This window comes from Anopheles darlingi, chromosome X (genome assembly GCF_943734745.1).
Source record: "Anopheles darlingi chromosome X, idAnoDarlMG_H_01, whole genome shotgun sequence".
In the NCBI taxonomy this organism is placed as follows: domain Eukaryota; kingdom Metazoa; phylum Arthropoda; class Insecta; order Diptera; family Culicidae; genus Anopheles; species Anopheles darlingi.
Window position 1 is genome coordinate 35488 of NC_064873.1, and position 9989 is coordinate 45476.

Sequence of the window (9989 nt, forward strand, 5' to 3'; positions counted from 1 at the left end):
GAGGAGGCCTGTCACGGAGGGTGCGGGATGGGACGTAGATGGGTATAGATGCGAGCAGGCGCGGCGCATCGAGGCTGTTCAGCAGCAGGCTTCCGACGAGAAGGGCTCGTGCCATGGCGTGGCGGGACTCGATGGTCGGCAGTTCGAGCATGTGGCAGCGGGTGGCATAGGGGGGCATGTTGACGTAGGATGTCCCCAGTAGTCGACGGATAGCCAGCCTGGTGAACCTCCTTTGCACCTTTTCAAGCCTTCCGATGGAGGACGCAGAGGAGGGCGACCATAGGACACAGGCGTATTCCAGGATCGGACGGACCCAGCAGCAGTAGAGAGTCCTCAAGCACCGCACATCTCGGATCTCCGATGATAGTCGGGAGATGAGGCCGAGGGTCTTGCTTGCCTTAGACACAGTGGCCTCAATGTGTGGAAGGAAGGTGAGCGCACTGTCAAGGCGCACGCCAAGGTCTTGCACAATGGATACTCGAGGGAGGGGGGCGTTATGGAGGGAGTAGTCCCAGCAAAGGGGGGAGCTAGATCGGGAGAAGGAAATAACGCAGCACTTGTTCGGGGATAGGCGGAGGCCATTCGACGAGCACCAGGCAGAGAAATCATCAATAGCCATCTGAAGGGAGCGGGCGTCGTCAAGGTTGGAAACCGGAAGGAAGAACTTGACGTCATCGGCGTACATGAGGTGGCCATTGGGAGGGAGCACAGCGGAGCATATAATTTTTGCTTTCAAGCGATTTGCTGATTTTATTTTTATTAATTAATTTTTGGAAAAAGTTTTAAGTTTTGCTTGCAGGCGATTTGCTGATTTCAGTTGAATTGATTAATTTTTGGAAAAAGGTAAATTTTTGCTTTCAGGCGATTTGCTGATTTCATTTGAATTAATTAATTTTTGGAAAAAGGTATAATTTTTGCCTTCAAGCGATTTGTTGATTTCAGTTGAATTAATTAATTTTTGGAAAAAAGTATAACTTTGGCTTTTAAGCGATTTGCTGATTTCAGTTGAATAAGTTACTTTTTGGAAAAAGGTTTAATTTTTGCTTGCACGTGATTCGGTGATTTCAGTTGAATTAAATAATTTTTGGAAAAAGGTATAATTTTTGCTTTCAAGCAATTTGCTGATTTCAGTTGAATTGATTAAGTTTTGGAAAAAGGTATAATTTTGGCTTGCACGCGATTTGCTGATTTCAGTTGAATTAATTAATTTTTGGAAAAAGTTATAACTTTTGCTTGCCGCGATTTGCTGACTTCATTTAAATTAATTAATTTTTGGAAAAAGTATAATATTTGCCTTCAAGCAATTTGCTGATTTTATTTGAATTAATTAATTTTTGGAAAAAGGGATAATTTTGGCTTGCCCGTGATTTGCTGATTTCAGTTGAATTAATTAATTTTTGGAAAAATGTATAATTTTTGCTTGCACGTGATTTGCTGATTTCAGTTGAATTAACTAATTTTTGGAAAAAGGTACAATTTTGCTTGCAAGCGATTTGCTGATTTCATTTGAATTAAATAATTTTTGGAAAAAAGTATAATTTTTGCTTGCACGTGAATTGTTGATTTCAGTTGAATCAATTAAGTTTTGGAAAAAGGTATAATTTTTGCTTGCACGCGATTTGTTGATTTCAGTTGAATTAATTAATTTTTGGAAAAAGGTATAATTTTTGCTTCAAGTGAATTACTGATTTCATTTGAATTAATTAATTTTTGGAAAAAGTTTTAAGTTTTGCTTGCAGGTGATTTGCTGATTTCAGTTGAATTAATTAATTTTTGGAAAAAGGTAAATTTTTGCTTTCAAGCAATTTGCTGATTTTATTCGAATCAATTAATTTTTGGAAAAAAGTATAATTTTGGCTTGCACGCGATTTGTTGATTTCAGTTGAATTAATTAATTTTTGGAAAAAGGTATAATTTTTGCCTTCAAGCGATTTGCTGATTTCATTTGAATTAATTAATTTTTGGAAAAAGGTAAATTTTTGCTTTCAAGCGATTTGCTGATTTTTTTCGAATTAATTAATTTTTGGAAAAAAGTATAATTTTGTCCTGCACGTGATTTGTTGATTTCAGTTGAATTAATTAATTTTTGGAAAAAGGTATAAGTTTTGTTTGCACGCGATTTGCTGATTTCAGTTGAATTAATTAATTTTTGGAAAAAGTTATAATTTTTGCCTTCAAGCGATTTGCTGATTTCAGTTGAATTAATTAATTTTTGGAAAAAGGTATAATTTTGGCTTGCACGTGATTTGTATTAATTAATTTTTGGAAAAAGGTATAATTTTGGCTTGCACGTGATTCGCTGATTTTATTTGAATTAATAAATTTTTGGGAAAAGGTATAATTTTTGCTTTCAAGCGATTTGCTGATTTTATTTTTATTAATTAATTTTTGGAAAAAGTTTTAAGTTTTGCTTTCAAGCGATTAGCTGATTTCATATGAATTGATTAATTTTTGGAAAAAAGTATAATTTTGGCTTGCACGTCATTTGCTGATTTCATTTGAATTAATTAATTTTTGGAAAAAGGTATAATTTTGGCTTGCACGTGATTTGCTGATTTCAGTTGAATTAATTAATTTTTGGAAAAAGGTAAATTTTTGCTTTCAGGCGATTTGCTGATTTCATTTGAATTAATTAATTTTTGGAAAAAGGTATAATTTTTGCTTGCAGGCGATTTGCTGATTTCATTTGAATTAATTAATTTTTGGAAAAAGTTATAATTTTGCTTTCAAGCGATTTGTTGATTTCAGTTGAATTAATTAATTTTTGGAAAAAGGTATAAGTTTTGCTTGCACGCGATTTGCTGATTTCAGTTGAATCAATTAATTTTTGGAAAAAAGTATAATTTTGGCTTGCACGTCATTTGCTGATTTCATTTGAATTAATTAATTTTTGGAAAAAGGTATAATTTTTGCTTTCAAGTGATTTGCTGATTTCAGTTGAATTGATTAATTTTTGGAAAAAGGTATAATTTTTGCTTGCACGCGAGTTGCTGATTTCAGTTGAATTAATTAATTTTTGGGAAAAGGTATAATTTTTGATTGTAGACGATTTGCTGAGTCAGTTGAATTAACTAATTTTTGGAAAAAGGTATAATTTTGCTTGCAAGCGATTTGCTGATTTCATTTGAATTAAATAATTTTTGGATAAAAGTATAATTTTTGCTTGCACGTGAATTGTTGATTTCAGTTGAATTAATTAATTTTTGGAAAAAGGTATAATTTTTGCTTTCAAGTGAATTACTGATTTCATTTGAATTAATTAATTTTTGGAAAAAAGTATAATTTTTGCTTGCACGTGAATTGTTGATTTCAGTTGAATTAATTAATTTTTGGAAAAAGGTATAATTTTTGCTTTCAAGTGAATTACTGATTTCATTTGAATTAATTAATTTTTGGAAAAAGTTTTAAGTTTTGCTTGCACGCGATTTGTTGATTTCAGTTGAATTAATTAATTTTTGGAAAAAGGTATAATTTTTGCCTTCAAGCGATTTGCTGATTTCATTTGAATTAATCAATTTTTGGAAAAAGGTAAATTTTTGCTTTCAAGCGATTTGCTGATTTTTTTCGAATTAATTAATTTTTGGAAAAAGGTACAATTTTGTCCTGCACGTGATTTGTTGATTTCAGTTGAATTAATTAATTTTTGGAAAAAGGTATAATTGTTTGCACGCGATTTGCTGATTTCAGTCGAATTAATTAATTTGTGGAAAAAGTTATAATTTTTGCCTTCAAGCGATTTGCTGATTTCAGTTGAATTAATTAATTTTTGGAAAAAAGTATAATTTTGGCTTGCACGTGATTTGTATTAATTAATTTTTGGAAAAAGGTATAATTTTGGCTTGCACGTGATTCGCTGATTTTATTTGAATTAATTAATTTTTGGGAAAAGGTATAATTTTTGCTTTCAAGCGATTTGCTGATTTTATTTTTATTAATTAATTTTTGGAAAAAGTTTTAAGTTTTGCTTGCATGCGATTAGCTGATTTCAGTTGAATTGATTAATTTTTGGAAAAAAGTATAATTTTGGCTTGCACGTCATTTGCTGATTTCATTTGAATTAATTAATTTTTGGAAAAAGGTATAATTTTGGCTTGCACGTGATTTGCTGATTTCAGTTGAATTAATTAATTTTTGGAAAAAGGTAAATTTTTGCTTTCAGGCGATTTGCTGATTTCATTTGAATTAATTAATTTTTGGAAAAAGGTATAATTTTTGCTTGCAGGCGATTTGCTGATTTCATTTGAATTAATTAATTTTTGGAAAAAGTTATAATTTTGCTTTCAAGCGATTTGTTGATTTCAGTTGAATTAATTAATTTTTGGAAAAAAGTATAAGTTTTGCTTGCACGCGATTTGCTGATTTCAGTTGAATTGATTAATTTTTGGAAAAAAGTATAATTTTGGCTTGCACGTCATTTGCTGATTTCATTTGAATTAATTAAATTTTGGAAAAAGGTATAATTTTGGCTTGCACGCGATTTGCTGATTTCAGTTGAATCAATTAATTTTTGGAAAAAAGTATAATTTTGGCTTGCACGTGATTTGCTGATTTCAGTTGAATTAATTAAATTTTGGAAAAAGGTATAATTTTTGCTTTCAAGCGATTTGCTGATTTCAGTTGAATTGATTAATTTTTGGAAAAAGGTATAATTTTGGCTTGCACGCGAGTTGCTGATTTCAGTTGAATTAATTAATTTTTGGAAAAAGGTATAATTTTTTATTGTAGACGATTTGCTGAGTCACTTTTGTGGCAGTTTCGTGAATTTAACAGGTGGAGTCTTTCTGAATCACTTTTGTGGCAATTTCATGAATTTAACAGGTAGAATCTATCTGAGTCACTTTTGTGGCAATTTCGTGAATTTAACTTTGGTTTTTTGTGACAGTGCCACTTTTCGTGAATTTTAACATTCATAATACAACTGAAACGCGAAAACTGCCCCGAATTGGCTACCAGGTGCTGAAGGCGCTGAACCATCTGAACCAGCACAGGTAAACGCTGCGTTGCCAATGTGTTTTAAATAGACAGGTGGAGTCTTTCTGAGTCACTTTTGTGGCAGTTTCGTGAATTTAACAGGTGGAGTCTTTCTGAATCACCTTTGTGGCAATTTCATGAATTTAACAGGTGGAATCTATCTGAGTCACTTTTGTGGCAATTTCGTGAATTTAACTTTGGTTTTTTGTGACAGTGCCACTTTTCGTGAATTTTAACATTCATAATACAACTGAAACGCGAAAACTGCCCCGAATTGGCTACCAGGTGCTGAAGGCGCTGAACCATCTGAACCAGCACGGGTAAACGCTGCGTTGCCAATGTTTTTTAAATAGACAGGTGGAGTCTTTCTGAGTCACTTTTGTGGCAGTTTCGTGAATTTAACAGGTGGAGTCTTTCTGAATCACCTTTGTGGCAATTTCATGAATTTAACAGGTGGAATCTATTTGAGTCACTTTTGTGGCAATTTCGTGAATTTAACTTTGGTTTTTTGTGACAGTGCCACTTTTCGTGAATTTTAAACATTCATAATACAACAGAAACGCGAAAACTGCCCCGAATTGGCTACCAGGTGCTGAAGGCGCTGAACCAGCACCAAGGTACTTTAAAAAGACAGGTAGCATCTTAACCGCTTTGACAGGTCACCATTTTGAATTTGTTTGACATTCATAGGAGGGCGCTTTTATAAACAAAACCACGTGAGTTTCAAGAAGAAGAAGAAGAAGAAGATATGGGCAAGTTTGGTGGTTTTATCAGGGAAAGTACTTGATTTCACTCTTTTTCGAATGTTTAAATGATTCATCTCTCTATTTAAGATCATTCGAGCGACCGAGTTGTGTTTTACAGCGAGTGAGCACGGTCCAGGAACGCTAGCAAGCTCTTGTTCTAGGGCGGGTGGCAAGACCTACGGACCGATACCATATTGAAACACTAGGAAGAATTTTGAGAATATTTGCATAAACTTCAACTTTCGTGCCACTTTTCGTGAATTTTAACTGTCGTAATACCACAGAAAAGCGAAAACAGCTCCGAAAAGAGCGTTCCCGAAGTAAACATCCCACCATCCCGTGAATGTCAAACTCTGAAGTTTTTTCTAAAATACGATCTGGGATTTGTTCTGCATAAAGCTACCTGTCTTTTTAAAGTACCTTGACCAGCACGGGTAAACGCTGCGTTGCCAATGTGTTTTAAATAGACAGGTGGGTCTTTCTGAGTCACTTTTGTGGCAGTTTCGTGAATTTAACAGGTGGAATCTATCTGAGTCACTTTTGTGGCAATTTCATGAATTTAACAGGTGGAATCAAGGTACTTTAAAAAGACAGGTAGCTTCTTAACCGCTTTGACAGGTCACCATTTTGAATTTGTTTGACATTCATAGCAGGGCGCTTTTATCAACAAAACCACGTGAGTTTCAAGAAGAAGAAGAAGAAGATGTGGGCAAGTTTGGTGGTTTTATCAGGAAAAGTACCTGATTTCACTCTTTTTCGAATGTTTAAATGATTCATCTCTCTATTTAAGATCATTCGAGCGACCGAGTTGTGTTTTACAGCGAGTGAGCACGGTCCAGGAACGCTAGCAAGCTCTTGTTCTAGGGCGGGTGGCAAGACCTACTTACCGATACCATATTGAAACACTAGGAAGAATTTTGGGAATATTTGCATAAACTTCAACTTTCGTGCCACTTTTCGTGAATTTTAACTGTCGTAATACCACGGAAAAGCGAAAACACCTCCGAAAAGAGCGTTCCCGAAGTAAACATCCCACCATCCCGTGAATGTCAAACTCTGAAGTTTTTTCTAAAATACGATCGGGGATTTGTTCTGGATAAAGCTACCTGTCTTTTTAAAGTACCTTGGGTGGAATCTATCTGAGTCACTTTTGTGGCAATTTCGTGAATTTAACTTTGGTTTTTTGTGACAGTGCCACTTTTCGTGAATTTTAACATTCATAATACAACAGAAACGCGAAAACTGCCCCGAATTGGCTACCAGGTGCTGAAGGCGCTGAACCATCTGAACCAGCACGGGTAAACGCTGCGTTGCCAATGTGTTTTAAATAGACAGGTGGGTCTTTCTGAGTCACTTTTGTGGCAGTTTCGTGAATTTAACAGGTGGAGTCTTTCTGAATCACTTTTGTGGCAATTTCATGAATTTAACAGGTGGAATCTATCTGAGTCACTTTTGTGGCAATTTCGTGAATTTAACTTTGGTTTTTTGTGACAGTGCCACTTTTCGTGAATTTTAACATTCATAATACAACTGAAACGCGAAAACTGCCCCGAATTGGCTACCAGGTGCTGAAGGCGCGGAACCATCTGAACCAGCACGGGTAAACGCTGCGTTGCCAATGTGTTTTAAATAGACAGGTGGAGTCTTTCTGAGTCACTTTTGTGGCAGTTTCGTGAATTTAACAGGTGGAGTCTTTCTGAATCACTTTTGTGGCAATTTCATGAATTTAACAGGTGGAATCTATCTGAGTCACTTTTGTGGCAATTTCGTGAATTTAACTTTGGTTTTTTGTGACAGTGCCACTTTTCGTGAATTTTAACATTCATAATACAACTGAAACGCGAAAACTGCCCCGAATTGGCTACCAGGTGCTGAAGGCGCTGAACCATCTGAACCAGCACGGGTAAACGCTGCGTTGCCAATGTGTTTTAAATAGACAGGTGGAGTCTTTCTGAGTCACTTTTGTGGCAGTTTCAAGGTACTTTAAAAAGACAGGTAGCTTTATCCAGAACAAATCCCCGATCGTATTTTAGAAAAAACTTCAGAGTTTGACATTCACGGGATGGTGGGATGTTTACTTCGGGAACGCTCTTTTCTGTTTTCGCTTTTCCATTGGTGTTTTGAAACGCAGTACGAAAGTTAAAGTTTTTCAACGAAAGTTAAAGTTTTTCAAATATTTTCAACGCTCTGCATAGTATTTCAAAATACCGTATGCATTTTGTGCAGCTTTGTTATGCAAAAATAACAGAACCAATGTGAAAAATCGTAGCACGATTGTTATGTTTCATACTTTTCCGCGAGAGAGTGAGCTAGCTCAACAATGGATCGCATTTTGCGGACGAGATGCAAATTGGTGTCCATCTAAATGTAGTGCGATATGTTCGGAGCATTTTAAGGATGAGGATTATCAGTTAGATAAATCTCCATTGATTAAATGTCACAGCAACTTGCGAACCTTGAAGAAAACAGGTATGATATTATACACATTCAAATGAACTTTTCATCTTAGATTAACTTGTTTCTTTTAGCTGTTCCCTCTGTGTACGAATCCAACCAAAATACGCCTGTAAATACGATGCAGCAGGAGGAACAGCTAGTAGTTAAAAGTTACGCTCTGTATAAGTCGTCCGAAGGTACGGGTACGGTTTGGGATTCGGATTCTGCGGTTGAAAATCGGGATTCCCCCACCTCCTTCGCCCCTCGAATTAGAAAATAAAAGATTGAAGGAAGTTAATGGACAATTGATGAAAAAATTAAGCGAACTTCATAATGAAAATAAAGCACTCAAACAGGAACTCCAAAAAAGCAAAAAAAAAAAATAGAACATATTGAAAGGAGTCCTATAGCTAAAACCAAAATTAACTCTATTATAAAAAATAGGCTTAAAGCAACATTATCAAGTAATCAGTTAGATGTAATTTTAAACGTAAGGAAACGGGTGAAGTGGTCCTTAGACGAAATAAGCGCAGCTCTTACATTAAGGTATTTTTCAAAACGAGCTTATAAATATTTAGCTAGAGATTTAAAGTATCCACTTCCTTCCATATCCACATTACAACGCCATGCGAGAACTTTTAACCTTAAGCAAGGTGTGTTAGAAGATGTAATCAATATGATAGGGAACTTTACTCGAACTTTTGAGAAACAGGACAAGGAATGTGTCTTAAGTTTCGATGAAATGAAGGTATCTGAAGTAATGGAGTACGATATTGCAGCAGATGAAATTATGGGTCCTTTTAATTATGTTCAAGTTGTTATGGCGCGTGGCCTTTTCCAAAAATGGAAACAACCCGTATACATCGGATTTGACCAAAAAAATGACGAAGGAAATCGTGAATACTTTAATAGAAAAACTTTATCATAAAGGGGTTAATGTGGTATCCATCGTCAGTGATAATGCTTCGACAAATATATCTTGCTGGAAAGAATTGGGTGTAGTAAGCTATAATGAACCCTTTTTTAAACACCCTGTGACAAACACTAGAGTTTATGTGATTCCGGATGCACCCCATCTTTTAAAATTGATGAGAAATTGGCTGCTAAAGCCAGGTTTTGAATATAATGGGCACAAAATTCAATCCGATATATTATGGGATTTAGTATCTGAAAGAGATAATTTAGAAATTACATCGACATTTAAACTAACAAAGGGTCATATTTTGTTGACTTCTTTAGAAAAGCAAAACGTGAGAAAAGCAGCAGAATTATTGTCGCGAACAACGGCTGTTGCTTTGCGGCACTATTATCCACACAATGAGAACGCGATCAATCTTGCCAACTTTATTGAAAAAATAGATTTGTGGTTTAATATTTCTAACTCGTGTAGTCCAGTCGCCAAGCTGGACTACAAAAAAACGTTCACCGGCAATGAAAATCAAATTTCAGCATTAGACGAAATGCACGAGTTCCTTTGAAACATGCGTGTGATAGGAAAAACTAATTTACAGATTTTTCAAAAATCAATGCTCATGCAAATAACAGGCTTAAAACTGTTATTCGTGGATATGAAGGCAAAACATAACATCACATTTTTATCCACACGAAAGGTAAGCATACCACTCGCAAAGCAAGAAATTTTTGTATATCTAATATAATATTTCTTTTCTATATTTACAGCTAAATCAGGATGTGCTGGAAAACTTCTTTTCACAAATTAGACAGATAGGTGGGGTACACGATCACCCTTCACCTAAAAGTTGCGTTCATAGAATTAGGCTAATAGTTTTAGGCAAGACACCAACTATTTTAAAAAACCATACTAACATTGTACAA

The 9989-nt window shown here is 35.1% G+C and overlaps 2 long non-coding RNA genes across 8 annotated transcripts in view; one reads left to right on the forward strand and one right to left on the reverse strand.

The window, feature by feature from the left end:
- The first annotated feature begins 4668 nt into the window (after positions 1-4668).
- Positions 4669-9989, forward strand: part of LOC125950257 (uncharacterized) — a 28974-nt gene continuing 23653 nt past the window's right edge. For 2 of the 5 annotated variants that reach the window (XR_007468715.1, XR_007468713.1), the window contains exon 1: positions 5288-5328. This is a non-coding gene — a long non-coding RNA (uncharacterized LOC125950257). Of the gene's footprint in view, positions 4819-5121; positions 5257-5287; positions 5329-6916; positions 7053-7354; positions 7586-9989 lie in introns of those variants that run through there. The other 3 variants (XR_007468717.1, XR_007468714.1, XR_007468716.1) reach the window with 3 other exon arrangements.
- Positions 4825-9989, reverse strand: part of LOC125950243 (uncharacterized) — a 34891-nt gene continuing 29726 nt past the window's right edge. For 2 of the 3 annotated variants that reach the window (XR_007468710.1, XR_007468709.1), the window contains exon 3: positions 4825-5093. This is a non-coding gene — a long non-coding RNA (uncharacterized LOC125950243). Of the gene's footprint in view, positions 5094-5238; positions 5397-9989 lie in introns of those variants that run through there. The other variant, XR_007468711.1, reaches the window with a different exon arrangement.